Here is a 17,094-nt window from a genome sequence, read left to right on the forward strand (position 1 = left end):
TCATAAAAGTTAACTTCTACTTGTCCAAAAATTACAAGTTTATACTTTATAGAAACTAGACTCAACCTAGTTTACTGTAGTACCAATAATCTCAACCAATTTTCACGTTTACACTTCGTTACAGTCACTTAAACATCATATACCCATTCTGTCCAGAAACTGTTTGCATCCAAACTCAATATATTAACAACCTATGAACTATCATGCATTCATATAACACTCTAGACTCCATAAACACCATTCATGCACATCAATTACCCATTACATACATGATTAGGGTTTTTGTTTGAACTCAAACCATAGACACAACAATTAACATGCAACAACATTCAATCTAGTTATCAAATCATCACCAATCAACAACAAACATATTAACTTCATACATACATGAAAAATCGGCAGCTAGGGTTTTCAATTAACCCATTAAACATCAAAATCAAGTAACAAGGATGTATAGGATAATCAATTATACCTTCCTAGCACCTAGTTCTTCAATCAAAGGCTTGATTTCTTGGTGTTATGTGTGTGTATAGTGGACGGCAGCCAAGGGAGCAAAGGGAGGGAGGGGCCGATCGGACTTGTGGGGTTAATAATAATGAGTTAGGGTTGATTGTTAAGGATATATTTATAAACATACAAGTTACACTCAAGTCCCTCTACTTTCAATTGTTGTTTTTCTAACTTAACTAACTAGTTTACATCTTGAGTTAATGTTCATAACCATGTTATCACGTAACACATAAGTCTAACACATAATTATCACATAATTACTGTTTTGACGTTTTTCGTTTATTCATCAATCGTTTGCGTCAACTCGTTTGCGTTTCGGTGCAAATCCCGAAAGACTACACATGTAGTAAGTGTTAAGCGTCATTTAAACCCTAGTTTAAATGTAATGAAGTGTGCATTAGAGATTCAATGATCTTAAGTTTGAATTGACGGAGTTGAGTTAACGGAGTTAACCTGAAATTGACGATTGTCACATCATTCCCATGTTAAAGAATTTTCGTCCCGAAAATTTGAGTCAAGTCGTGATGAGTGTCTGAAAAAGTAAGAAGAAAAATTTTCAGTTTGTCATAAAAGTGGTTATTACCTCATCCAAAATTTCAAACAATTTTTCGGCGGTATGTGAAAACGGAAAGTTTTCAAACGCGATGGTGCGTTTCATCATTTGCCAAGATACCGGATCGATCCAATGCGCGGTCACACAAAGGTACGATTCCGGTAACCCATGGGGTGCCGACCAAACATCGCTAGTTAAGTTGACACCCGTTTGTAAAGTGTCAAAAAAATCAATCAAATCTTTTTTGGCACATTCCCACAACTTTAACAATGACGTCGAAGAGTGGTACGACTTACATGGGTGTAGCGAGGCTGAAGAGTCTCTCTAATCAAGGTCGTCAATTGAGGGTTGTCGAAGTGGTTAAACGGCAAATCTTGTTGAATCACGAACTCGCTATCCTATCGTGAACCGCTTTCACGTTGTAACGAAATATTACCCCATCTTTACCCAATTCGGCTTGGACCATGGCGGGAACTTCTTTCAACGCCTTGCAAAATTTCTTCTCGATGTGCTTCTTTAAAGTAGAGTTCGAATCATGCTTTAAGTAAGTGCCACACAATTTGCAACGAGCCTTAATGTCTCCATTAAGCAACTCAACCAAATCCCAATTCCGCCATACTTCTTCGTTGCGGTTATGAGGGAGGATCTTTGCAACTCCTTCGTCATATTCGGCACGAACCGGGTCAATAAAAACGGAGTCGGTAGGCGCCGCCTTTCTTTTGCCCTTGTTTTGGCTTACCATAACAACTAGTTATCGAGTGGTGATGGAATGGAAGTGAAAAAAATTGGAGTGTAAAGTGTAAACCGATAAGTTTTCTTGATGTTTTTGAGTTGGAGTGGTAAAACAAGTGATCATCCAACCCTTTATATAGTTGTCTAGTTCAAAAACCGGTTTCATCGATAATATAGCCGTTGGAACCGGTTCCAACGGCTATATTACCGACGGAACCGGTTACAACGGCTTTTTTTAGGAAAAAACCCGGCGGAACCGGTTATTTTGGGTAGGAACCGAAATCGGGTTGGAACCGGTTCCGGGTAGGAACCGATTTTTTGTCAAATACATGGGTCCGGGTAGGGTTATCCGGGTATTATAATACCCTAACCGGGTATGGGGTATACCGGGTATGAACCGGAACCGGTTCCGGGTCGGTTCCACCGGTTTGGGTCCGGAACCGGTTTTTTTGTGCACTAGTTTTGACTTATCTGATATCGCTCTGTTATCGAACCATTTTGATGATGGTCTACAAACGTTAGGGGTGGGCTAATTGACTTATTGATAGAAACATAGTCAAAATAATAGGGGAATGTAAAACTGATTGTAGGATGATTGTGTGCAACTGCTATCGACTATTAACTTTTGCATATTAGAGCCATAGGAACTATCGAAATATATGGAAATAATTTTAGTGTATTAGACTTGGAACCGACCATATAAGTGTACTGATTTGAGTGTATTTGAATTGTTGGTGGTCGGCTGGAGTTGCTACTTTGCTCATTTGGAACGATGGACCACAGTCGAGAACGATTTCTACCATAATGTAACGCCCTGGAATTTGACTGGTAGACAAAAATCAAGGAATCATCGGAAACTATACACTTTGGGGTTCTGGACGATAAGTTCGGAACCCATATCATTGGAGAAATCTGCTTTTATCATTTGAAATGTTTATTTTATAAAACGACATTTACGCCTGGAAAATATTAATTTTTATGCTTTTGAAAAATAAAATGTTCTTATTTAAAAAAAAAAAAAAAAAAAAAAAAAAAAAAAGATTTTAAATAATTATTCGGAAAATGGTTTATAAAAGTTTTGCTGAAAAAGTTTTAGTTTGTTTAAAAACTTATGAACTCGACTAGTCTTGACCCGTCGGTAGCCTAAACCCGAACCCGAGTCACCCGAGTATTTAAGCGGAAAATCAAGTATTCTTACACCATCTCTTTCATTTCCACCAACACTTCCCACCCAAACACTCCCACTTCTAGAGAGAGAGTAGTGAGAGAAAGTCATCCAATCTAAGATTCGAGTCCACCAATCTGTTTATCGTTGTTGTCGGTAAGATCTTCTTGAAAATCATACGTTTTTACAACCAAAACCCGCCCCGAATCGAGCAAAAACTCCGACTTTTGTGTCAAGTGTGTTCTTGGTCAAAAACCGTCATTTTTGGTGTCAAAATGCAAGCTTTTGTGTTTAAAAGTACTAGGAATCGATACCCCTTTCAATCCCGAGCATTTCCATGTCAAAAACTTCGATTTTGGGTCAAAAATCTGGAAAATCTGGAAAACCCGTGGGTATCTCCGTCGCCCAGCTTTCAGTCGATCGAATCAGTTCATTCGATCGAACCAGTCGATCGAATCAGTTCATTCGATCGAATGTGTCGATCGAACCAGTCCAGTCGACCGAATAGGAAAGCAACCGAATGGTCTCCAACTCATTCGACCGAATGAGCTTCGTATTCGATCGAACGTCTGTCTATTCGATCGAATGTGTTTCTATTCGATCGAATGTGTGTCTATTCGATCGAATGTGTTCCTATTCGATCGAATCAGGTCAGAACCAAGCTGTTTCGTCTTTAAAACCTAGTTTTTGCTCGAGATCGTGTAAGGCTTACACTCTTAGACTTAAACTGCGTTGTTAACTTATTATGTCCTTGTCTAGACTTAGAGGATCGACGTTTGACAGCACCCGACCGCCCTAGCAACCACACCTAGTCAACAAGGTGAGTTCATAGCCCCCATTTTTCTTTTAAAGCCTTTCAAATCATTGGGGGTGAAAACATGGTAAATGTACACGTTTTGACAAAACACATTTATTCAAACATTACTTATCATAAACACTTGACAAATCTTTTGCAAACAATGAACATTGGGAAAACAAGTAATCATGGCAGGTTACGCGTACCTTTAACTTTCTCGGAAGTTGTGTATGCATAATCAAATATTCAGGAGTAAATATGGGAATCACTCAGCGTTTAGGGAACATTGGACGTTTGGAAATCAAAGTCATGTACCCGTTATACTTTATCATGAAAACACATTATTCATTGGTCAGTCTTGTGATCGTGTGAACAGTGGCAATATAGGTCACAATAGTGCATAGGTTTGATCTCCAAGTGGTCGATTGGTAGACAGGCCGTCACTAGATGTGGGATTCTAAAGTGATCGATTTAGAATACACGTGACCTATGGGGTTCTTAAGTGTTCGATTAAGAATCCGAAGGATCTCTTAAGTGTTCGATTAAGGATCCGAAGGATCTCCTAAGTGATCGATTAGGAATCCAAGAGATACTAAAGTACGCTTTAGAATTCTCTCATGGTACCCAAAGTGATCGATTTGGGTTACCATCAAGGAAATCAAGTAGCATAGTGTGGTCTTGTGTGGGGTCGATGTCAGGTCTTGTGTGATCATTATGCATCATTATCATTTTTCATCATGGCATGGTTACATATGATTCTTGGGTATCTTATACATATATCCTTGATACCGTTCCTCCTGCATGCATGGAAACAATAATTGGAATCTTTATCCGAAACTCTTGCAGATTCAGTTGAGATGATAAGCATACCAAGCATAGTAGGATAAGTTGTAGGAGTGGTGGGTTAGCCGATGGTACACCCTATATATAAACCCCTACAACTTAGCCTAGTATGCTTGTGTAGGGCTTATCACTACAGTATTAGTTAACCTATGAATTCACTCATCTACTTTTTGTAGTTGACGTTTTATTACATGTTTTCAGGAAATGAAGCAGGAAGTAGCTAATAGCTGATAGAGGCCTTAGAGAGATGAAGGCTAGGCTAGGAGTTGTTTGGAAACTTGATATTTTGTATTAAAACAATTTGTTTCATGTTACCTGGATGATGTAATATTTGACAGTTTGGTTATGTTTATGCATTTAGACTTTTATACTATTGTGCTCAATCAATCACGACCTAGTCGCCACGCCTCGGTTTTCCGCCATTACGACCGGGGTGTGACAGATTGGTATCAGAGCCAATGGTTATAGGGAATTAGGAAACCGACCTAGACTATAACCTAGGACCCTTAACTCTAGATAATTCATGCATCACTATCACACGCCCACACTTATGTGCTTGCTATGTGCTTATGTGCTGCATCTTTAATTGTGTCTATCGTAGCGATGTATTCTTTGGCTATTCCTTATCCTGTTATTCTTATTCCCGGTATCATTCTTGCGCGTTCTTTTTCTTTTTCAGAATGCCTCCTCGTCGCTCGTCCGTTAATGCTGACCCTGCTGACCTCGCTGCCATCATAGCGCAGCAAATTGCAGCAGTTCTTCCGGGTCTGGTTAACAACCTAAGGCAAGAAGGAACCTCGGGCGCGCCACAAGCCCCAGAACCGAATCCTACTCTTCAGGCCGACAGGCTCTATAAGGCTTTTACTAACACTGGGCCTACGAGCTTTAATGGATCCGAGGGAGCTGCTGGTCTTCTCCAGTGGTTCGAGAAAGTCGAAGCTTCATTCAACATGTGCTCTTGCCCGGATGAACTCAGGGTCAAATTCGCGGCGAGTATGTTCCACAAACGGGCTCTCACGTGGTGGAATATCGAGATTAGAACCAGGGGGCGAGACGCGGTCTTAGCCTTGCCCTGGGCCGAGTTTGTTGAGCTAGTCACGCAGGAGTTCGTTCCGAGAACCGAACTCCAGAAATTGGAGGCTGAGTTTAGGGCGCACACGATGAAGGGCGCCGATCACATGAAGTACACGGAGAGATTTCATGAACTCTCCCTATTGGTGCCCCACATGGTTACCCCAGCTTCTCGCGCTGTCGAGCAATACATCAGCGGTCTTCCGGACTCTATGAGGGGCATTGCGGTTGCAGTTGACCCCACTACACTTAAGGCAGTGATCGATCTCACTGCCCGTTTGACCAGGGAACAGCTCAGGTCCGGTGTTTTGCATCAGGATAAGGGCAAATCTTCCGATGGGAAAGCGAAAAAGGGGAACAATAGGAAGCGGAAAGCGACCTACTTAACTGCGATCACTGGTGCTACGCCTATCAACTCCATGGCCCCCGTTTCAGCCGCAACAGTCCAGGGAAGACCGAGAAAGGAATATACTGGGCCGCATCCCAAGTGCAACTTATGTTCTTATCATCACCCAACAAGTGAGTTGTGCCGCAAGTGCACAAATTGTGGACGATTCGGACACCTGGTGGAGCGCTGCAGGAGTCCTGGCAACCAATTGGCTGTGGGGAATGCTAACCCTCAGCCTAACCCTGCTCGAGGCTGCTTCGAGTGTGGCGCGATGGACCATTACAGAAATCGATGCCCTCGCGTCACCAACGTTCCTCCGGCTCGCGGGAGGGCCTTCACCATTGGAGCTGCCGAAGCACGCCAAAACCCCGATGTTATTACTGGTACGTTTACTCTTAACAACAATTGGGTGTCTGTCCTATTTGATACAGGAGCTGATAGGAGTTTTGTCTCTTGCGAATTGGTTCCTTTGCTGAAATTAAAAATTTCCGAGTTGGAACCTGCCTTGGTTGTTGAACTTGCTAGTGGAGAGTCCACACAAGTGAGGTCTGTCATTCGATATTGCACCCTTACTCTTGTCACCACATCGTTCAGTATTGACCTTATACCTTTTCGTCTTGGAAGCTTCGATCTAGTTGTGGGAATGGACTGGCTGTCTAGCAATCGCGCGGAAGTAATCTGCGCCGAGAAACTTATTCGTATCCCTCTGTCTTCTGGTGAAATTCTAACCATTCAAGGGGATAGGTCGGGTGGATGCCTAAGAATCGTTTCTTGCTTAAAAGCCAGTCGGTACCTTCAAAAGAAGTATCCCGCATTTCTAGCCCGTGTTACTCTCAAGGAATCCAAAGTCAAGAGACTGCAGGACTTCCCTGTCGTGCGTGAATTTTCTGATGTTTTTCCCGATGAGCTGCCTGGACTTCCTCCTAGCAGGCAGGTGGAATTTCGTATCGATCTTATTCCTGGTGCTCTCCCTGTTGCTAAGTCTCCTTATCGTCTAGCTCCGCTGGAACTTCAAGAATTATCGAATCAGCTTCAAGAACTTCTTGGCAAGGGATTCATTCGCCCTAGCTCGTCTCCATGGGGAGCCCCAGTACTCTTCGTCAAAAAGAAGGATGGGACTTTCCGTATGTGCATTGACTATCGGGAGCTTAATAAACTGACCATCAAAAACCGGTACCCGTTACCGAGAATTGATGATCTCTTTGATCAGCTTCAGGGTGCTACGTTTTTCTCTAAGATCGATCTGCGTTCTGGTTACCATCAATTGCGTGTTCTGGAAGAGGATATCCCGAAAACTGCGTTCCGAACTCGTTACGGTCATTACGAGTTCATGGTTATGCCTTTTGGAATGACCAATGCCCCCGCCATTTTCATGGATCTGATGAATCACGTTTGCCGTCCATATCTCGACCAGTTTGTCATTGTTTTCATAGACGATATTCTCATTTATTCTCGTTCGAGGACCGATCATGAGCTTCATCTCAGGCTTATTTTGGAGCTTCTCAGGAAGGAACAACTATATGCCAAGTTCTCCAAGTGCGAATTTTGGCTAAAGGAAGTTCAATTCTTGGGACATGTTATCAATGTCGACGGCATACACGTCGACCCTGCCAAGGTAGAAGCCATCAGAAATTGGGTAGCGCCTAAAACACCTACCGAAATCCGTTCATTTCTTGGATTGGCTGGTTACTACCGCCGATTTATCTCAAACTTCTCCAGGATTGCCTTGCCTTTGACCACTCTGACTCAGAAGGGAGAACCCTTCGTGTGGGGACGAGATCAAGAGGAAGCCTTCCAAACTCTGAAGAATAAACTTTGCCGTGCACCGATTCTATCGCTTCCGGAAGGTGACGATGACTTTACCGTTTATTGCGATGCTTCAAATCAAGGCCTCGGTTGCGTTTTAATGCAACGAGGGAAGGTCATCGCTTACGCTTCTCGACAACTCAAGGTGCACGAAAAGAACTACGCCACGCATGACCTCGAGTTGGGTGCTGTGGTGTTTGCCTTAAAAATCTGGAGACACTACCTGTACGGCACGAAGTGTGTCATCTATACCGACCACAAGAGCTTGCAGCACATCCTCCATCAGAAAGAGTTGAACATGAGGCAGCGACGCTGGGTCGAACTTCTCAGCGATTACGATTGTGAAATCCGCTACCACCCGGGAAAGGCTAATGTGGTGGCTGACGCATTGAGTCGTAAAGAAAGGACCCAGCTGCACTCTATTAGAATTCAATCCAATCTTCCCTCCTTAATTCGCGAAGCTCAGAATCAGGCACTTGTGAATGGAGATCTCAAGGGCGTTTTGTCGTGTGGAGCCGAACAGAAATTCGAAACCAAGTTGGACGGCATCCTCTATTTTCTTGATCGAGCATGGATCCCAAACTCTGAGCCTCTTCGAACGCTTATTCTAAGTGAAGCCCACAAGTCCAGATACTCGATTCATCCCGGCAGCAGCAAAATGTATCAAGATCTTAAACCTCATTATTGGTGGCCCGGGATGAAGAAAGACATCGCTTTATACGTGATGAGATGTTTGACTTGTTCGCGAGTCAAGACAGAGCATCGAAGGCCGTCTGGGCTGCTTCAGCAACCTATTATTCCTCAGTGGAAGTGGGAAGAGTTAGCTATGGATTTCATCACCAAGCTACCGCGGACGCCTAGCGGTCATGACTCAATTTGGGTTATTGTGGACATTCTAACTAAATCCGCTCACTTTATCCCGGTTCGTGAGGACTACACTACGGAAAAGTTGGCGCGGATATACATTCGTGAGATCGTTTCCCGTCATGGTGTGCCTAAGGGCATTACGTCTGATCGCGACAGCAGTTTTTCTTCCAGGTTCTGGAAATCTTTGCAAAAGGCCTTTGGGACAAGTGTGAAGCTTAGCTCTTCCTATCATCCAGAAACTGATGGGCAGAGCGAGAGGACCATACAAACCCTAGAGGACATGTTGAGAGCTTGTATCCTTGAATTCGGTAATAGTTGGGAAGCTCATCTGCCGCTGGCAGAATTTTCTTACAACAATAGTTACCACTCTTCTATTAAATGCGCGCCGTTTGAAGCTCTTTACGGTCGCAAGTGTCGCTCACCCTTGTGTTGGTCCGAGACCGGGGATTCACAGATCATCGGCCCGGAACTAATACAGGAAACAACCGATCAAATCGCTATCATTCAACAGCGACTCAAAGACGCCCGTTGTCGGCATAAGTACTACGCAGACAAACGACGCAAGCCACTCGAGTTTCAAGTTGGTGACCGTGTTCTGCTGAAAGTTTCCCCCTGGAAGGGCGTAGTCCGTTTCGGGAAGAAGGGAAAGTTCGCTCCTAGGTATGTTGGACCATTCAAAATCCTTGAAAGGATCGGACCAGTTGCCTATCGTCTTGAGCTGCCGCCGGAACTCGGTAGAGTTCACAATGTTTTTCATGTTTCGCAGTTAAAGAAGTGTCTTGTTGACGAGGCCCTTCTCATTCCCGTCGACGAGGTTCGAATTAACGACAATCTGCTTTTTGTTGAAGAACCCGTCGAAATCTTGGATCGCGAGGTCAAGAAGACCAAGCGTAGCCGCATACCGCTTGTGAATGTTCGATGGAATAACAAACGCGGACCCGAGTTTACATGGGAACGCGAAGATCAAATGAAGGAGAAATACCCTCATCTGTTCTCTTAGTCTCTATTCTTGTAATCTATTGTCTAGAAGTCAATATAACATTTGCAGCATGTATCAAATAATTGTGTTATTCAATGAATATCGTGTTGCCTTATTATGCTTATAAGTATTCTTTTATTTGCATCCACAAATTTGGCTACTCAGGGCTCATGCTGGGAGCACAAGTCATATCTACTCAATCATATGAATTTTGGGGAAATTTATACATTATTTAAGCCAAAAATTTGTCATTCATTCTTGCATTCATGGAGCATGGTTGTGTGTATGTGTGTGGTGTCGTGTCAAATTTTCTAGCCGCACACAATAGAGCTTATACATTGATACAAGGTGAGCTCGTAATTATAGTCCGGAATATAATTACATCAAGGTCACAGGTGTATACGTGTATAAGCAATATGCTATTGTGTAACTAGAAGTCGTGAACTCAAGGTTCGTGTAGAGAAATATTCGACAAAGGTTGAAGAAGTGGTGGGTTAGCCGCTGGTACACCCTATATATAAACCCCTTCAATCCGAAATGAATATGTCTGATGTAAAGCTTGAGGATGATGCCTCGTAGTGGAAAATAGTGTGTCGTCCTGTGTGTCATTGATCTAATAGGAGTCGAAGGAAACACCCAAGTAAGGTTGAAGGAGTGGTGGGTTAGCCGCTGGTACACCCTATATATAAGCCCCTTCGGCTTGATTTGGGTGGTGCCTGAGACGAATATTAGAAGTGGTGGCGCATAGTGGTCATCATGGGATCATGTAATCTTAATCATCGATGCATCAAGTATACTAAAAAGCTAAATTTCGGGACGAAATTCCCCTAAGTTGGGGAGGATGTAACGCCCTGGAATTTGACTGGTAGACAAAAATCAAGGAATCATCGGAAACTATACACTTTGGGGTTCTGGACGATAAGTTCGGAACCCATATCATTGGAGAAATCTGCTTTTATCATTTGAAATGTTTATTTTATAAAACGACATTTACGCCTGGAAAATATTAATTTTTATGCTTTTGAAAAATAAAATGTTCTTATTTAAAAAAAAAAAAAAAAAAAAAAAAAAAAAAAGATTTTAAATAATTATTCGGAAAATGGTTTATAAAAGTTTTGCTGAAAAAGTTTTAGTTTGTTTAAAAACTTATGAACTCGACTAGTCTTGACCCGTCGGTAGCCTAAACCCGAACCCGAGTCACCCGAGTATTTAAGCGGAAAATCAAGTATTCTTACACCATCTCTTTCATTTCCACCAACACTTCCCACCCAAACACTCCCACTTCTAGAGAGAGAGTAGTGAGAGAAAGTCATCCAATCTAAGATTCGAGTCCACCAATCTGTTTATCGTTGTTGTCGGTAAGATCTTCTTGAAAATCATACGTTTTTACAACCAAAACCCGCCCCGAATCGAGCAAAAACTCCGACTTTTGTGTCAAGTGTGTTCTTGGTCAAAAACCGTCATTTTTGGTGTCAAAATGCAAGCTTTTGTGTTTAAAAGTACTAGGAATCGATACCCCTTTCAATCCCGAGCATTTCCATGTCAAAAACTTCGATTTTGGGTCAAAAATCTGGAAAATCTGGAAAACCCGTGGGTATCTCCGTCGCCCAGCTTTCAGTCGATCGAATCAGTTCATTCGATCGAACCAGTCGATCGAATCAGTTCATTCGATCGAATGTGTCGATCGAACCAGTCCAGTCGACCGAATAGGAAAGCAACCGAATGGTCTCCAACTCATTCGACCGAATGAGCTTCGTATTCGATCGAACGTCTGTCTATTCGATCGAATGTGTTTCTATTCGATCGAATGTGTGTCTATTCGATCGAATGTGTTCCTATTCGATCGAATCAGGTCAGAACCAAGCTGTTTCGTCTTTAAAACCTAGTTTTTGCTCGAGATCGTGTAAGGCTTACACTCTTAGACTTAAACTGCGTTGTTAACTTATTATGTCCTTGTCTAGACTTAGAGGATCGACGTTTGACAGCACCCGACCGCCCTAGCAACCACACCTAGTCAACAAGGTGAGTTCATAGCCCCCATTTTTCTTTTAAAGCCTTTCAAATCATTGGGGGTGAAAACATGGTAAATGTACACGTTTTGACAAAACACATTTATTCAAACATTACTTATCATAAACACTTGACAAATCTTTTGCAAACAATGAACATTGGGAAAACAAGTAATCATGGCAGGTTACGCGTACCTTAACTTTCTCGGAAGTTGTGTATGCATAATCAAATATTCAGGAGTAAATATGGGAATCACTCAGCGTTTAGGGAACATTGGACGTTTGGAAATCAAAGTCATGTACCCGTTATACTTTATCATGAAAACACATTATTCATTGGTCAGTCTTGTGATCGTGTGAACAGTGGCAATATAGGTCACAATAGTGCATAGGTTTGATCTCCAAGTGGTCGATTGGTAGACAGGCCGTCACTAGATGTGGGATTCTAAAGTGATCGATTTAGAATACACGTGACCTATGGGGTTCTTAAGTGTTCGATTAAGAATCCGAAGGATCTCTTAAGTGTTCGATTAAGGATCCGAAGGATCTCCTAAGTGATCGATTAGGAATCCAAGAGATACTAAAGTACGCTTTAGAATTCTCTCATGGTACCCAAAGTGATCGATTTGGGTTACCATCAAGGAAATCAAGTAGCATAGTGTGGTCTTGTGTGGGGTCGATGTCAGGTCTTGTGTGATCATTATGCATCATTATCATTTTTCATCATGGCATGGTTACATATGATTCTTGGGTATCTTATACATATATCCTTGATACCGTTCCTCCTGCATGCATGGAAACAATAATTGGAATCTTTATCCGAAACTCTTGCAGATTCAGTTGAGATGATAAGCATACCAAGCATAGTAGGATAAGTTGTAGGAGTGGTGGGTTAGCCGATGGTACACCCTATATATAAACCCCTACAACTTAGCCTAGTATGCTTGTGTAGGGCTTATCACTACAGTATTAGTTAACCTATGAATTCACTCATCTACTTTTTGTAGTTGACGTTTTATTACATGTTTTCAGGAAATGAAGCAGGAAGTAGCTAATAGCTGATAGAGGCCTTAGAGAGATGAAGGCTAGGCTAGGAGTTGTTTGGAAACTTGATATTTTGTATTAAAACAATTTGTTTCATGTTACCTGGATGATGTAATATTTGACAGTTTGGTTATGTTTATGCATTTAGACTTTTATACTATTGTGCTCAATCAATCACGACCTAGTCGCCACGCCTCGGTTTTCCGCCATTACGACCGGGGTGTGACACATAATTTGAAGCCTTGAAGGTAATTGACCAAATCCTTGTTTACTTGTTCACTACATGGCGCACCGTAGCAGTTATGTGTTTATAAAGTTATTTTTTTTTCACCAAAACTTGTCGACTCTAATTTTTGTGATTGTGTGCTTTTTAACCTTTGAAGTAGGTTTTACCTGGAATGGAAAAACAAAAATGAATTCATGAAGGTTAAATTACTGAATTGCTCGGAAGTATGATTCGAAATCTAATATTTTAACAAACTTATTTTCTTCCAGGAAATGGATTCAAAATGATTCTCTTCATGAGAAATCGTATAAATGTGTTTATCGTATTCCCACATGTTAAGATCCTATAAGAGAAAATAGCATATATATATATATATATATATATATATATATATATATATATGGTAAGGATCCTAAGAGAACTATTGGAAAATTGAGAACTTTGAGAACTATTTTGGACTACTAAAAAAAACCTTTAAAAAAATATTTAAAAAATTATAAAACAAAAAAAAAACGAAAATTTTAAAAAAGTAAAAAAACCAAAATTCTTATATTTCATTCCGGTTTCATAAAAAAACCGATTTTTTTTCTTTTTAATTCGTATTATACCTATACACATATGTATACTTTCATTTAATTTCTAGTTACGTAATGTACACATATGTACATTATCATTTACCTTAAATTATACATATGTGTATAGGAAAAAACATGTGTGTACATATTATACATAAATATATGTATAATAAAAAAATGATTTTTTTTTCTTTTTAATTCGTATTATACCTATACACATATGTATACTTTTATTTAATCTCTAGCTACATAATGTACACATATGTATATTATCATTTACCTTTAATTATACATGTGTATAGGAAAAAAACATGTTTGTACATATATGTATAATTTAGCTAAACCGAGAATTTTTTTTTACGTTTTTTTTAGAAACCGGGATGATAAATAAGAACTTTGGTTTTTTTAGTTTTTTTATTTTTGTGTTTTTTTTGTTTTATGATTTTTTTTTTATTTTTGGGTTTTTTTGTGGTCCAAAATGATTCTTACGGTTCTCAATTTTCAAAAAGTTCTCACATGATCCTGATCCTATAAATATATATATAATATATATGTATGTATGTATGTATATTTATGAAGGACCCAATTTAGAATTTGTTTTTGCCAAATGTGAATTTTCCGTTTTAGACATAAATGTGGATTTTGCCCGATATTAGAATTTGTCTTCTGACAACCATCGTTATTTCATGTTATATGTTGATCAATTTTCCTGCTATATGTGGACTTTTCTCTTAACTCAAGATCTGATGTTTACACCACCTTTACGAACTTACTTACCATGACTGAATGCAAATTTATGCTAAAATCAAAAGAGTCCAAACGGATTAGGTTGGTGAATTTCGACCTTTGATAATTTTTTCACCTTCCATGGGTTTGTTCATAAACTCTCTTACCCACATACTAGTGAATAAAATGCTTCGGTCGAACGCCACCATCACTGTGTTGTTGAAACTAGTCTTACTCTTCTAGTACAATCTTCTGTTCCTCAACGGTGTTGACTGTTAACCTTTTCCTTCGACATCGTTGCCTATCTCATAAATGGTATGTCTTCATGAACATCTTCCAACACATCACCCTTTCGCGACTTGCTAGAGATTCACAAAGTGTTTTCCCTTGGCTCATTAAAAAGCAAAGCCGTTCATGCGGTGATTCTCACTTTGTGTTGGTGTATTTAGCAAGTATGAAATGATATGATTTTCAACAACAGAATAGCACATTTACAGGTATTTATGGAGATAATTAAAGAGTACTAGCTTCTTGTGGATTATACGTAGAACCAAGCATAATTTCTTACTTTGGGACAATTGGTGTAAGTTTATATTTCATTTCATTGTACCTTACAACCTTGGTGTTTCGGTTTTGGTCTAGCAACTTGCTGTTTATGAATATATCTTTTGTCGTTAGGAAAAAATAACTGAAATTAAAGACTAATTTTCTTTTTTCTTTCTAAATGCAACGCTATAGTCACACAACTATGATTAACAAGAGATATTAAATGGTTATTTATAAAATCTATCTAACAATATATATTCAAAGGTAAGTTGTATTTTAAGAATTTAAAGTTTAACTTATTGGCCGATCATAATCTCATAATAACAACTTAATAATACAACACTCTTAGCTTATATTTTAGTTGCAAAGACAACCCCACTCGCATTATCATGTATAACAAATTTATATTTGACTTCTAGCTGGTTTTGCTAAGAATAATGATTATGGGTGAAATAGGAAACATATGTTTTTTGTATAAGTGAAATCGAGTAAAAGCCATGTGTAAATTTATAACTATTAGGTGAGTAAGGTGCCATTAGAAACAAAAATGTAAAATTAGCCATTTAAGAATGTCAATGTCAACTCGCAGGCATGCATTATTTTCATTTAGTCGATTATAGTTTAGATTATTAGAATCTAGTTTGCCGTAACTTTGAATTAGTTCGACCAAATTCTTGTTTACTTGTTCGCTCCATAGCCCAACCACTCTAATTTTTATTATTGTGTGTTTTTTAATATTTAAAGTATGATTGTCTTTATAAAAAATCGTATTGTAACAGCCCAGTTACCGTCACACTATAATATTGTTCGCTTTGGCTGGAACGAATTACCATCACCTCACCCACAAATTTGTTTTTGGTTGCCTATAGGTGGAGACTTTCCAGGAGGTTATACTTCCTGATACTACTTCCACCTGAGCATGCTTAACTGTGAAGTTCTCCTTTCATCCACTATCATTAAGCGCTCAAAACGCCTTATGATAAGGAAGATATTCATCTCTTTATAAAAAAAGCTCAATTCTCCTTCACAACCGATGGGATGTCATATCAATTTTCCTGTTATCTGTGGATTTTTCTCTTAACTCAAGATATGATGTACAACACCTTTACAAACTTAGTTATCATTAGGGATAAGCGTTTTCAGTACCGTAACCGACTCCGATATGATGTATTGTCAGTACCGAATCCGTACCAAGTTTTAAGTTTTCGGTATTGGTACGGTACCGACATTTCCCGAATTTTGCACAAAATACCTGTACCGTACCGTTACCGAACCGATACCGTACAGGTACCGAACCGAATATTTCGATGCCGGCACCGGTACCAAATATTTCAAATTTTCGAGGTCGGTACTGGTATCATCCTGAGTTACAATGACTGGACATCAATTTTATGCTAAAATCAAAATTGTCCAAACAAATTAGGTTGGTGAATTTTGACCTTTGATAAGTTTTTTCACCTTCCTCAGGATTGTTCACAAACTCTCTTGCCCGCATACTAGTGAATAAAATGGTTTTGTTGAACGCCACCATCAGAATGTTGTTGAAACTAGTCTTACTCTTCTAGTTCAATCTTCTGATCCTCAACGGTGCTGGCCTTTTCCTTTGACATCGTTGCCTATCTCATAAATTGTATGTATTTATGAACATCCTCAAACACATCACAAAGTGGTTATCCCTAGCTCATTAAAAAGCAAAACAACTCTCGCGGTAATGCTCACTTTGTGTTGGTTGTATTTAGCAAGTATGAAATGATATGATTTTCAACAACAAAATAGCACACATTTACAGGTATCTATGGAGGACATAATTAAAGAGTACTAGCTTCTTGTGGATTATACATAGAACCAAGCTTAATTTCTTACTTTGGGACAACTAGCGTGAGTTTATATTTTGTTTCATTGTACTTTACAACCTTGGTGTTTAGGTTTTGGTCTAGCAACTTGCTAGTTTCCAATGTTTATTTGTGAATATTCTTTTGCCATTCAGGAAAAAATTAACTGAAATTGAAGATTAATTTTCCTTTTTCTTTCTAAATGCAAGGCTATAATCACACAATAATGACTAATAAGAGATATTTAATGGTTATTTAAAAAATCTAACAATATATATTCAAAGGCAAGCTGTATTTTAATAATTTAAAGTTTTTAACTTATTGGCCGATCATAATCTCATAGTAACAACTTAATAATACTCCTAGCTTCTATTTAAGTTGCAAAGACAACCCCACTCGCATTATATTATCATGCATAAGAGATTT

This window comes from Bidens hawaiensis, unplaced genomic scaffold (assembly GCF_021521415.1).
Source record: "Bidens hawaiensis isolate Kalapana, Puna unplaced genomic scaffold, B.hawaiensis_p1.1 tig00044300_1, whole genome shotgun sequence".
Classification (NCBI taxonomy): Eukaryota; Viridiplantae; Streptophyta; class Magnoliopsida; order Asterales; family Asteraceae; genus Bidens; species Bidens hawaiensis.